Below are 12399 nucleotides of genomic sequence, written 5' to 3' on the forward strand. Positions count from 1 at the left end.
GACATGTGCTGACCACCTATGGAGACTGGGATGGGGCAACCAGGGTTATATCTGACCTGCTCTCTTTGGCTGACAAGTGTTTCTGAGCTGTACTGCTGGTCTAAAGAACATCCTAAGCGCTGCCTCACAGCTCCTCACAGCTGTTCAGTCGCCCCCTGTTACAATCACAGGGAATGTTTTTGCTGTTGCTCTGTTTTGTTTTTGGCAAAACTTACTGGAAGTTTCCCTTGTACCTTTAGGGTAAGACAATTCTTTTTGAGGTGGTCACATGGGACATGGTAGAATTATACAGGATTTCTATGTTTAAGATGGACATCTCTTCTAAAAATACCCTTTGCCCAGTACCAAGTGAGGTTCACCTTAAAGGACCGTGTCTGACACGGCCGTTTAAATTGGATAGATCATTTCTTTCACTTTAATTACTGTCTTCAAATAGAACAGAGCTTTCTCCGTATGAAGCAAATCATCCTCAGCCCAGGCTAATGCTCAGAAAGTAGGTTGTTTGATTTTTTTTTTTTCATTGCCTCCTGCATCCACCTGCACCTGATGACAACCTCAGCTGCAGGAAGGATGGAAGCTGAGGGAGAGCTTGGAACAGCTATGCTGAGCTGTTTTCCACTCTTTGTTAGTTTCGTTTTCAAGTTTTCCTCAGGAGGTGGCAAAATGGTGTCAGTCTTTGAACTGAAGAGCGATTAGCGAGACTCCATCATTGAAGATATCCTTCAGTGGATTCTAAGAACCTGATACGGGCGTGGAACCTCCCCCAAGCAAGGTATGGGATGTTTGCCAAATCTTCAAAGGAACCTTTGTGTCCCTGTGTGGTCATAGCCTGCTCTTTCCCCAAGCTACGGTAGCCTGGCACCCATAGATAGGTCTGATTTCCACGTCTGCTGTTTCTAGACAAATGAATGCATCCCTATAGCACTAATCGTTTAGAATCTGACGTCTTTCATTTGGCAGGAGTTTTTTGAGTTCAGCAGCGCTGTGAGAGCATTTAGAGTTCACTTCTCTATACTGCTGAACAGTCTTCCTGTGTGATTGGAGGTGTGCGCCACTGTGCGTCCATCTACCCAAGCGATATTTGATTTACTTTCCTGGCTTCGGGTACTTGTGACTAAAGCTGCTACAGGTAACCATACGCAGCTTTTGGGGTGACTCGGGGGTCTTCATTTCCCTCAAATTCTTCATGACAGGTTTTCATATCACATAGTAAGGTGCGTATGATGTTAAAAGAAACGGTCACGCAGTTTTCCTAGGTGGCTGTGTGTTTTGCGTTTCCAGCAAAGACCCTGGAATTATCCAAAGCCCTCCAAGCATTCCCGTGTCACCTTGCGGTTGTCTGAGCAACTGCAGCAGCTGTGTGGAGGGGTCCAGCGCTGCTGTTACATTGTTACACTTTTCTGCCCTGAAGATGCTCACCATGTCTTCCTGTGCCTGTCCGCCATGTGTCTTTGTCTTTGGCAAATATTCTGTTCAACTCTTTTGCCCACCGTTGATTTGTTTTGTAGACTTTGTTGCTGCTGTTGTTTACAGCTAATTAGTGCTGTTTATATACGAGTGCCTGTGTAGGGCCATCACTGGAGCACTGGGCAACCTAGCCCAGGCCACGACCTTGAAGAAAACTGACTGTCCCTCCTCCAGCAGCCATCAACTGCTAAGAACTCCTCAGCCCGGGGTGGAACCTGGTGAGCCCCTTCCCTGTCACACCCCACTCAATGCTGGAATTTTGATTGGTTCGAAACTGGCTTGATTTTTTTTTTTTTTCATTAAAGATGTTTTTGCAGAACTTGCAAATATCTCCTTTAAAATGTTCGTGTGTGTGTGTGTGTGTGTGTGTGTGTGAGAGAGAGAGAGAGAGAGAGAGAGAGAGAGAGAGAGAGAGAGAGAGAGAGAGAGAGAGAGACAGTCTGTGTTTGTGTAGGGGTCTGTGCATATGCATGCAGGTGCCAGTGGAAGCCAGAAGAGGGCACTAGATCCCCTGAAGCAGGAGCTACAGGAAGTTTCTCGAACTCTTGACTTAGTTTGAGGACTGAATTCAGGTCCTCTGCAAGACAAGCAAGTTCTGCTATCCACTGAATCATCTCTCCAGTTCCTACACTGAGTTTTAAGAGTCCTATGTGTAATCTTTTCATGAATCCTTTATCAGACGAAAATTTCATGAAATACACATGCATACATAGATACATACAAATGTGTATGTACAGACCAAGCATTCAGTGTGTACATGAATGAGTATACATGATTAGGGACAATTATTTGTCCATATACATATATATATACACATATACATATATACACATATATACATATACACATATACACATATATACATATACACATATACATGCATACACAGTCTCTGCCCTCACTTGGTGGCACAGGCCCCCCACAGTAGTCTATATAGATCTTTCCTCTTTGCAATTTGCTTTCCACAATGCAGACAGAATGGGCTTCTGGGAATCTGCACTGAGCAGTCTGATAATGTTACTCCCTCATTAAAACACTGTGTTGTGCACTTCCTGTTTCCTAGGACATTTTATTGATGTAGCATCTCCTGGAACAGCCACCCTACCACACTCCCCGCTTAACGACAACTGTCAGTGGAAGTGTCACTTCTGTACACAGACTTCCAGATTGGATTAGGCTCCCCCCTTTTAATGTTTCCTCAAGGCAATATATATTTTTAAGCACCCATCAATCACACATACCCATTTGTTCAGTGTTTGTTTGCATCCTGAGAAAATGGACTTCACGAGGACAAGAAGAACACTGCTTCATTCTTCATCCATCTCCTGTGACCCCTCAGCACAATGCTCTCTACAGACCAGGCACTGGATGTGTACATGAATGAGCACAAGTGACTGGGGACAATTGTTTGCAGTTTGCTTCACAGATGATCACAACTCCTGGGCTGTTGAAGTGTGGTCATGGGCCTGGAGATGCCTCTGCTCTGATATCCTACCCGAGGCTGGATGCCAGACTGCCATTGGCTCAGGCTGCCATGGGCAAGACGTCTAAATGCTCTGCTATTGGTTGCTATTGATAACACTGCTAGTGTTATCAAGGCACTGGCCAGGAAATTAAGCCATGAGGTGTTATGTTCCTTCTTTGGGCTGTGTGTGTGTGTGTGTGTGTGTGTGTGTGTGTGTGTGTGTGTGTTTGTGTGTGAGAGAGAGGGGGAAGGGAAAGGGAGAGAGAGAGTGAGAGGCACAGACAGACAGACGGACAGAAATAGAAACAGAGAGGAGTATATAAAAAATGCATCTGTCTTATTGATTTTTGCATCCCAGGGTTGTAGTATGTTGCCATACTGAGAGCTGTTTTGTAGACAGTCATGTCATCTGAGGCTCAGGTAGATTTGCTCTGGTTTTCTGGTTTTTTTGTTTTGTTTTGTTTTGTTTTGTTTTAGCATGTGCGTTTGACTTTTGTTTGTTTTGCTTGCTCTAGTGCACACGCTAGAAGCTTTTTACTGAAAAGAAGTGGTGACAGTAGAAACCTTTCCTTAGTCTTGATCTTAAAGAGAAGACACCTAGTCACACAGCTTTCTGCTTAGTCTCAAATACTCTTGGCAGACAGATGCACACTATTGGCTGAGGGCACACCCTTCCAGTTTGCCAGTGTTTAGGTTTTCATCCATGAATGGCTCTCTTTCTGTCTCCATTGGGCCAGATATATGGCTTTTCTTTTTCACACTGTTGGAATTGAGGATTGCAGTGATAGAAGCCTTATACTCTTAGCAGAAACCTTACTTGGTCATATTGTATTACCTTTGTAGGTATTTACTAGATTCAGTTTACTAGTATTTTGTGAGGATTTTTGCATGTATGGAATTCTATACAATGACCAGGATGCTTCTGTTCTCACACATGAGTTAAGAACCATTCTCCTCCACCCCCAAAAGATTCTTTTGAAAGATCTTTGCATAAAGTTATGAGGTTGTTTGTTTTGCTTTTTACTGTCTAGTAGAAACACCAATGGAGTCATCCCAGACTAAAGACTTTTGACCATTCTGTTTGTCTTGGGAGGAGGGCACTCAGATACTTTTCCACTCTGGATTAAATTTCAATTTATTAAACAGATGTAGACCCATTCCTGTTAATTGCTTCTCTTTTATTCACTTTTTTTTCAATCCATACTTCTAAAGTTCTTTTTGATATGCTCAGCTTCAACCAATGAACTACCAAATAGAATTCCGTTCTCAGGCAGAAAAGCAAACGGCTACCCCACAGTTAGCCTCCACGTCAAATTCAATAAGATGAAGACTGAAAATGGCCACATAGTAGCTTGTCAACATGAGGTGTCAAAAAATCCTGGCTGGGATGATCAACGGTGTGAAGGAAGATGATTTGAACACCACCTTCCTAGACAGGTTGTGTAAATTAGTTAATTCTTTAAACAGCAGTTGATTGCTATTGGGCTTCCCACCTTTGCTCAGTCTGTAAAATGAAGGAAATACCTCCAGCAAATGGCCCTCTGTCCAGGTCACCAACTGGACAGTGGCCACAGAGGCCGGGGCCATCAAGTCCAGGCCAATGCAGAGCGAACATTCTGCTCTATGTGCAAATGGGAGGACTTGTTGAGCTGGAACAGTAGAACATGGACATGCTTTGTCAAGAAAGAAGAGCGGCCTTTCTGGAAGAGAGAAGGCACAGGCAGAACTACTATTCTGAGGCCTTAGCAAAAGATAGTGTTAGGCAGCTAACCATTGAACTGATCAGGGGTTCCCAGTGGAGGAGTTAGAGAGAAGACTGAAGGAGCTGAAAGGGTTTTGCAGCCCCATGAGGAGAGCAACAATACCAACCAACCAGAGCTTCCAGGGTCTAAACCACCAGCCTGAAAGCACACAGGAAGTGACCCATGGCTCCAGCTGTATATGTAGGGGAGGATGGCCTTGTCGGGCATAGGTGGGAGAGGAGATCCTTGGTCCTGTGAAGGCTGGGTGCCAAGTGTGGGGGAATTCGAGGGTGGGGAGTGGGAGTTGGGGAGGGTAGGTGGGGGCACATTCTCATAGAAGCAGGAGGAAAGTGGATGGGATAGGGGGATCCTGGGCGGGGGTTTGGGGGAAAATGTGGTAAGGAGATAACATCTGAAATGTAAATAAAATATACAATGGGGAAAAAAGATGGTGTTAGAAAGCCAGCATTTGAGGGGCAAAGGCAGGAGGGTCACAAGTTCAAGTCCAACCTGGCCACACGGTCATGTGGAAAGAAAAAGTACATGGAAGGAAGGGAGGGAAGGAGAGGTCTTGGACAGACCCCTTAGGGCAGTGATTCTCAACCTGTGGATGAAGACCCTATTGGAGATTGAATGACCCCTTCACAGGGGTTGCATATCAGATATCCTGCATATCACACATTTACCTTATGATTCATAACAGTAGCAAAAATGGCAGTTATGAAGTAGCAACAAAAATAATTTTGTGGTTGAAGGTCACCACAACATGAGGAACTTTATTAAAGGGTCAGAGCATTAGCAAGGTTGAGAACCACTGCCTTAGGGAAAGAGATTGCTATGAGGGAATTCCCTGGCCAGTGCCTTGATAACACTCCCCAGTTGCTGGTGCAACCAATAGCAGAGCATTTAGACGTCTTGCCCATGGCAGCCTGAGCCAATGGCAGTCTGGCATCCAGCCTCGGGTAGGATATCAGAGCAGAGGCATCTCCAGGCCCATGACCACACTTCAGCAGCCCAGGAGTTGTGATCATCTGTGAAACAAACTGCAAACAATTGTCCCCAGTCACTTGTGCTCATTCATGTACACATCCAGTGCCTGGTCTGTAGAGAGCATTGTGCTGAGGGGTCACAGGAGATGGATGAAGAATGAAGCAGTGTTCCTCTTGTCCTCGTGAAGTCCATTTTCTCAGGATGCAAACAAACACTGAACAAATGGGTATGTGTGATTGATGGGTGCTTAAAAATATATATTGCCTTGAGGAAACATTAAAAGGGGGGAGCCTAATCCAATCTGGAAGTCTGTGTACAGAAGTGACACTTCCACTGACAGTTGTCTTTAAGCGTTGTTGTTAAGCAGGGGTTGGGGGGTGGGGTGGGAGGGTGGCTGTTCCAGGAGATGCTACACCAATACAATGTCAGGCCTTCCTTCCTAGGAAACAGAAGTGTGCACTCACAGTGTCTTAACAAGAGAGTAACATGATCAGACTGCTTTTGCTCAGTGCAGGTTTGAGGAAGCCCATTCTGTCTGCATTGTGGAAAGCAGACTGCAGAGGGGAGAGATCTATACAGACTACTTACTGCAGGGGGCCTGTACCGTCAAGTGAGGGCAGAGACTGTGGAAGTCACCATTGTGAGCTAGCTTGCATTGAAGGGGAAGTTCAGAGAAGAGGAATCCAGAACAACTCTCAGGGTTATGACACTTGACACCAAGTAGGCTGTAACCTTTACCCTAAACAGGGACAGTGTTTGGGGAGCAGCATCAGTTGAGGTGACATGCAGGCGACCAGCTCAATCCTGCCAGGTCAAACAAGATCCATGCTGTATGTGATCATTAAAGAGCACAACTCATATAATCAGACTTCATGACTCAAATCTGACTCTGCTACTCAACAGCTGTGCACCCAGAAGTAGGCTATGCCCACTGCGCCTCAATTCCTATATTTGTAAAATCAGTATGGACCTTGGGGGATGATTAAGACTATTTGTGGTGGTTTGTATGAAAATGCCACCTCCCCCACAGGCTTACAGGAAGTGGCACTATTAGGAAGTGTGGCTTTTTGGAGTAGGTGTGGTCTTGTTGGAGGAAGTGTGTCACTGAGGGCGGGCTTCGAAGTTTCAGATGCTCAAGTCAGGCCCAGTGTCTCACTTTCTCTTCCTGCTGCCTGCAGATCCGGATGTAGAATTCTCAGCACCATGTCTGACTGCCGCCATGCTTCCTGCCATGATGATAATTATGGACTGAACCTCTTCATTGTAAGCCAGCCCCAGTGAAATGTTTTCCTTTATAGGAGTTGCCATGGTCACGGTGTCTCTTCACAGCAGTAAAACCCTAATGGAGACCCTTACCTTAGTAAGTAAGCACCAAGCTATCTCAGTAGGTCACTGTATATACAGCAACTCTCAAATCTCAGAAAAGGTCATGGCACAGAGTCTGTGAAAAGGAAGGAACTTCCTGGTTCCTCTGGACTGAATGACCTGAATGATGGATGCGTCTTAGAATTAGAAGCAATGAATGCCCAGTTTAAGGACCTCTTGGATGTTCTGTCCTGGCTGAATAAAGGCTGGCAATGTTTGAGAACTTTACTGTCCAAGGACCCTATATAGTCATGGTGAGCATAGATTTCATGCCAACCTTACTTAGAATATAACAGAAATAAATCTTTGTCATCTTAAATACTTACAATTTGAAGATGTTTGTTATTATGTGTGGCATAACCCAGACTGTGCCAACCAGACATGTTAATGAGCATCAAATAACTTATGCAAATAACACAGGACACATGAAAAGCTATGGGTATGCAAAGTAGAAAGTTGTATTTCTATTTTTCCAGGATGGAACCCAGGGCCTCAGAAACCCTAGGCAAAGGGTTGTGTCATTCAGCTTTCTCCTCAGGCTCCAAGATTTCCAATGTTCAAAGCTAATTTATAGTTTTCAAATAATTTCTCTTGGAAATGGGTTTCATCCTAAGTGTGTGTTTGATGTGCCTGCTACCTAAAGAGACTGTGTGTTTTAAAGTATGTGGGCTAGAAAGATGGCTCAGGGGTTAAGAGTACTGTTTACTCTTCCAGAGGTCATGAGTTCAATTCCCAGCACCAACATGGCAGCTCACAACTGTCTGTAACTCTACTCCCAAGGGATCTAAGACATACATGGTATACAGACATACATGGTATATGACATATATGTATGTATGTATGTATATATGTGTATATGTGAATATATGAATATATGTATATATGTTTATATGTATATATGTTTATATGCATATGTTTATATGTTTATGCATGCTTATGTTATATATGTATATGTTTATGTATATGTTTGTGTATATGTGTATATATATATATATATATATATATATATATATATAAAGGTTAAAAACATTTTTTAAGGAAAGCTATAAAGTAAAATAAAAGAAGACATTGGACTTTTACCATTCTCTATCCTAGAGATCAAAGGTTTGTTTTCCAGTAACTATCCCACTGAGAAAACCATAAATATTATTAAGGGAGTATGGTTTTGGTTGAGACAGTAAAGCCCCAGGTCTGGAGACTTGTTTAAGTAGTATGTGAGTGAAGCAAAAATCTCTATAAATTAAAAAACCCAGCCTCAAGGGAGACAGTTCATTAATTAAAACTCAATGCCAAGTGCAAGATTTACACAGCTCTGGACTGATGTATCTGCATCTGTTACCAAGCGTGTGCTCACCAGAAAACCCTGCTTTCCTTCCAGAGCAGCAGGCTGGGTGGGTCCTCCCCTGGTCCCCTCTCAATACTCAGTGTGGGGGTGGGTGCTGGGGGGAGGCAGTGTGAGCATGCTCATTTCATTCCACTGACAAGGTTCACAGCTCTGATCTACCCAAGTTACAACTGTAAAGCAATGGCACAAATTTCAAATCGTTCCCATTGAGGTGTGAATATTTAAACCAAAGTGGAGCTGAGGTGACTGAGCAAGAGAAAGGGACAAGAGTAAAGGCAGCTCCCCTTAGAGCTGGGGCACACAGAAGATAGCAGCCAGTAATCCCAGCTGTAAGTCTGAGACTACCCTGAGCAACAAAGTGAGTTCTAGGTCAGCTTAAGCTAGAGTATGAACCTACCTAAAAAACAAAGAAAGAAAGAAAGAAAGAAAGAAAGAAAGAAAGAAAGAAAGAAAGAAAGAAAGAAAGAGAGAGATATGTATTTTCTCAAGAACATGGAGTTCAAAACTCAAGGCACCTACTTTACCAGATGACCAGAAAGAGAGGCCCAGACAAGCATTGCTAAAATTCCTTCCTTCCTAGAGATGGGCTACAAGCAACATCTACCCATGATATGCCTTACCTGGAAAGCCTCACTCAGCAGGGGTGAGGGATTCACTTTAGCGGTATAGACGGACTCCCAACTCTGTCTGTAGCTCTTCTGTGAGGCCATACACAGAGATGCCAGGCAGTAGGAAGCTGCTGGATACTCAGGCAAGAATCTTACACCTATTCCACCCCTGTGTGTGTGTGTGTGTGTGTGTGTGTGTGTGTGTGTGTGTGTGTGTGTGTACAGATGTCTATGAGTACATTTGTCTTACTGTGTGTTTGCGTGTGTATGTGCCTGTGTGTATCTGTGTGTGTGTTTGTGTGTGTCTGTGAGTCTCAGTCTGTTCACATGTCTGTGTGTGTGTCTATGTATCTATGTCTGTGTATCTGCGTGTATACATGTTTGTGAGTACATGTGTCTGTATATATGCTTATGTGTGTCTGTGTATGTATGTGTCTATGTGTATCTGTGCGTCTCTGTACATGTCTGTGTATCTATGTGTCTGGATCTGTGTCTCTGTGTGTACATGTGTCTCTGTGTGTGTTTGTTTCTGTGTATTTCTGTCAGTACACATGTATACATGTCTGCGTGTGTCTGTGTGTGTATATGTGACTGTGTGTGTGCGCATGTATGTCTCTGTGTAATTCTGTATGTGTATCTGTGTGTATCTCTCTGTATGTGTTTGTGTGTGTTGTGTCTCTATGTGTCTGTGTGTGTTTTTATGTGTATGTGTCATATGTGTATCTCTATATGTGTCTGTTTGTGTGTGGTGTGTATAGGTTCTTATGTAAAGCATCAGTAGGCTGGTTGGGATGATCTTTTACAAAGAGTATTGATTAATGCCCCCAAGCTGGTAGCTGTTTGACTCACAGCAACAGGCAAAGGGGAAATCAATCAGTGGAGGCACCAACACATTCATGTTTAGTGTGTATCAGTCAGGACTTACGGACTCACACAGAGACAGAACCACTCTGAGTGACATGGGGCTATACGGCTTAGGGTAGACTACACCCTATAGAAGTCGGTACAAAGGCCCTAGCATCTGCAGTGGGCCTGAAGCTGCTGTAGCTCAGAAAGTCTTACTAAGTATTATGTATTGTGTAGTATTAAGAAGAAATGCTGGAATGAGGCAGAGGACAGCGAAACCAGAACCCATATGGGTGAACCAGAACTCAAAGAACCACAGGGTTTCCATGGCTGCCTCTCACTATGCCACCCTCCATAAGACTGGTGGGCTACAGAAAGAGCAGGTGCTTTTCAGCAAAAAGAGTTGGCTGGGGCTGGCGTAGCCATGTCCAGCTGAGGCCACAGCCAACAGAGGAAGCAGTAGACAGAAGACAGTGTGCACAAGGGCACAGGGCTCCACAGTCAGGCCAGCCTCCTCCCTGCTGCCTTCCGAACTGCAAGCAAACTTCTGATGTGGCCAACTCTAACCCAGAACCATACATGGAAAGGAATTCTGAGGAACATGGTTCCAACATCTGAGCTGACACACTGTCCAGCCTCTGCAGCACCCAGCAGAGACGTCTCCCTAAGAGATTTCTCAGGATTTACTATCTTAGACCTCGACCCTTGTGGAAGACGAAACTCTGCTCTGCCCTGGGTTAGCGTGAACTAAACTTGTCAGTGAAAGCACACCGCTCTCTTCCAAGCATTCTGGCTGTGATATCCTCCTCCTCTGTTCCATCATTAAGGCAGTTAGGTATCCCTGCTGAGAGTACAATTGAGTCTATGGTACAGTGCCATCAGCATTCTTCCCCTGGTGCCTGAGAAAGTTATCATCAAGCGTAAACTTCTCCTGGTATTATATTTTACAAAATGAAAAGACTTAATTTTGTTGTCACTGACCTACCAACCTGGCATTTGTTCCTTAAAAACAAACGCATTCTTCAGCCTGAGAAAGGAGACATTGCATCTCCTGTTTTCCCCTTGTTTACCTAAATGCCTGTGTTGGTAAAAGTTTCAATGATTCTTATTTCTAAGACTTGGCTCTTGTTCTGGAAAACAATTCTACTGTCAGAACAGGTTATAGTACTTTAGTCTCCTTATGTTGAAATTAGCCCAAATAGATAATACATCACAGTAATTTCTCAGAGCAGCCGAGATCTTAGTGATAGCTGACTTCTGAGTAGAACAACGTGCCCGTGGTAAACATTAGCTAATGGCTGCTGTTAAGATACTTCATAATCTAATGACTTCATTGAGGTCAGAGCTCTGTCTCATTCGTATTTGCATACAAAGCACCTGGCATATACTAAAAAAGCAAAACAAAATTTATCAAGAGACGATGGGATTTTTTAAATGCGATTTTAAATAATTGCCTATAAAAGCCTGGCTTTGAATGACAGACTAAGACCTACAACTTCAAAGACAAGGTGAATGCTAAAAACACCAGTCACTTTCATGGACAAAGAAAAGGAGTTAATCTATTTGCTTTTATAATTTCCATCAAAAACCATTTATTGAGCTGTGTGTGGTGGCAAGCACCTTTAATCCCAGCACTGGTGTGTGGGGTAAACAGAGGCAGGCAGATCTAAATTCAAGGCCAGCCTGGTCTACACAGGGATACCCTATCTCAAAGAAATTAACACCCCTCAAATGACAACAAAATATTATTAATTTTAATATATATCATGTAGCACTCTAGGCAAAGATGCTGTGGACAGCAGGTGGTGAGCACATGCAATCTCTAGATCCTGTTCTGTCTGAAATAAATGGCTGGCCTTAACATCTGTGAGCACAAGCTTAGGGCTGAGAGGTACACACATAGCATGGCTCTGATTTCACACTGCCTGAATTCAAACGCCCATTCTGGAGGGAGGGAAATGTTTACTAGGCTTCTCCTTACTGGTAGTTTACATCCACCCACAGCTTAAGAAAATCTTTGTTAATACCCGAGCCTGCAGAACCAGAAAAGTCACATAGATGTGGTTTTCAAACCTGACTCGGGTGCTTCCGTTCTCACTGGCAAAGTACCTCTCAGAGGTAAACAGGCCGATTCTTCGGAAAGAACTGAGTTGGAGACTACAGATTCACTCATTTGACTAAGCCTGGAAAAGCACCTGTGAGCGGCCAGGCTGTTCCTGATTGGTGACCAGGCACAAAGCCGAGGAGGAGCAGGGTTTGTGAAGCCAAGGTGACTATCAAAGGCTTGGGTAAAATGACAAATCATTCAAAAGAATTGCGCAGAGCCACGGTGTGTTCTTCATAGACTAATGAAATGACAGCCATGCTCCTGAGTGTGGGACACACACTGATTTATTCTATGCACTGTGTTCCTGAACAAAAACCCAGCCTGGCAAGAAGGGTCAGGGAGTAGGCTCTTGCCACCAAGCCTTACAGTCTGAGTTCAGTTCCCAGAAGCCACATGGTAAGGAGAAAACTGACTCTCACAAGTTGTCCTCTGTCCTCTGCTCTCTACACATATGCCTACACACA

General features: G+C 44.0%; 1 long non-coding RNA gene across 4 annotated transcripts in view; it reads left to right on the forward strand.

The window, feature by feature from the left end:
- Nucleotides 1-443: 443 nt before the first annotated feature.
- LOC143434149 (uncharacterized) overlaps nucleotides 444-12399 on the forward strand; it is a 30536-nt gene continuing 18580 nt past the window's right edge. The window contains exons 1-3 of one of the 4 annotated variants that reach the window (XR_013103433.1): nucleotides 444-772; nucleotides 1282-1685; nucleotides 6843-7024. This is a non-coding gene — a long non-coding RNA (uncharacterized LOC143434149). Of the gene's footprint in view, nucleotides 1686-6842; nucleotides 7025-12399 lie in introns of all 4 variants that reach the window. The other 3 variants (XR_013103434.1, XR_013103432.1, XR_013103435.1) reach the window with 3 other exon arrangements.

Source organism: Arvicanthis niloticus, chromosome 13, assembly GCF_011762505.2.
Source record: "Arvicanthis niloticus isolate mArvNil1 chromosome 13, mArvNil1.pat.X, whole genome shotgun sequence".
Classification (NCBI taxonomy): domain Eukaryota; kingdom Metazoa; phylum Chordata; class Mammalia; order Rodentia; family Muridae; genus Arvicanthis; species Arvicanthis niloticus.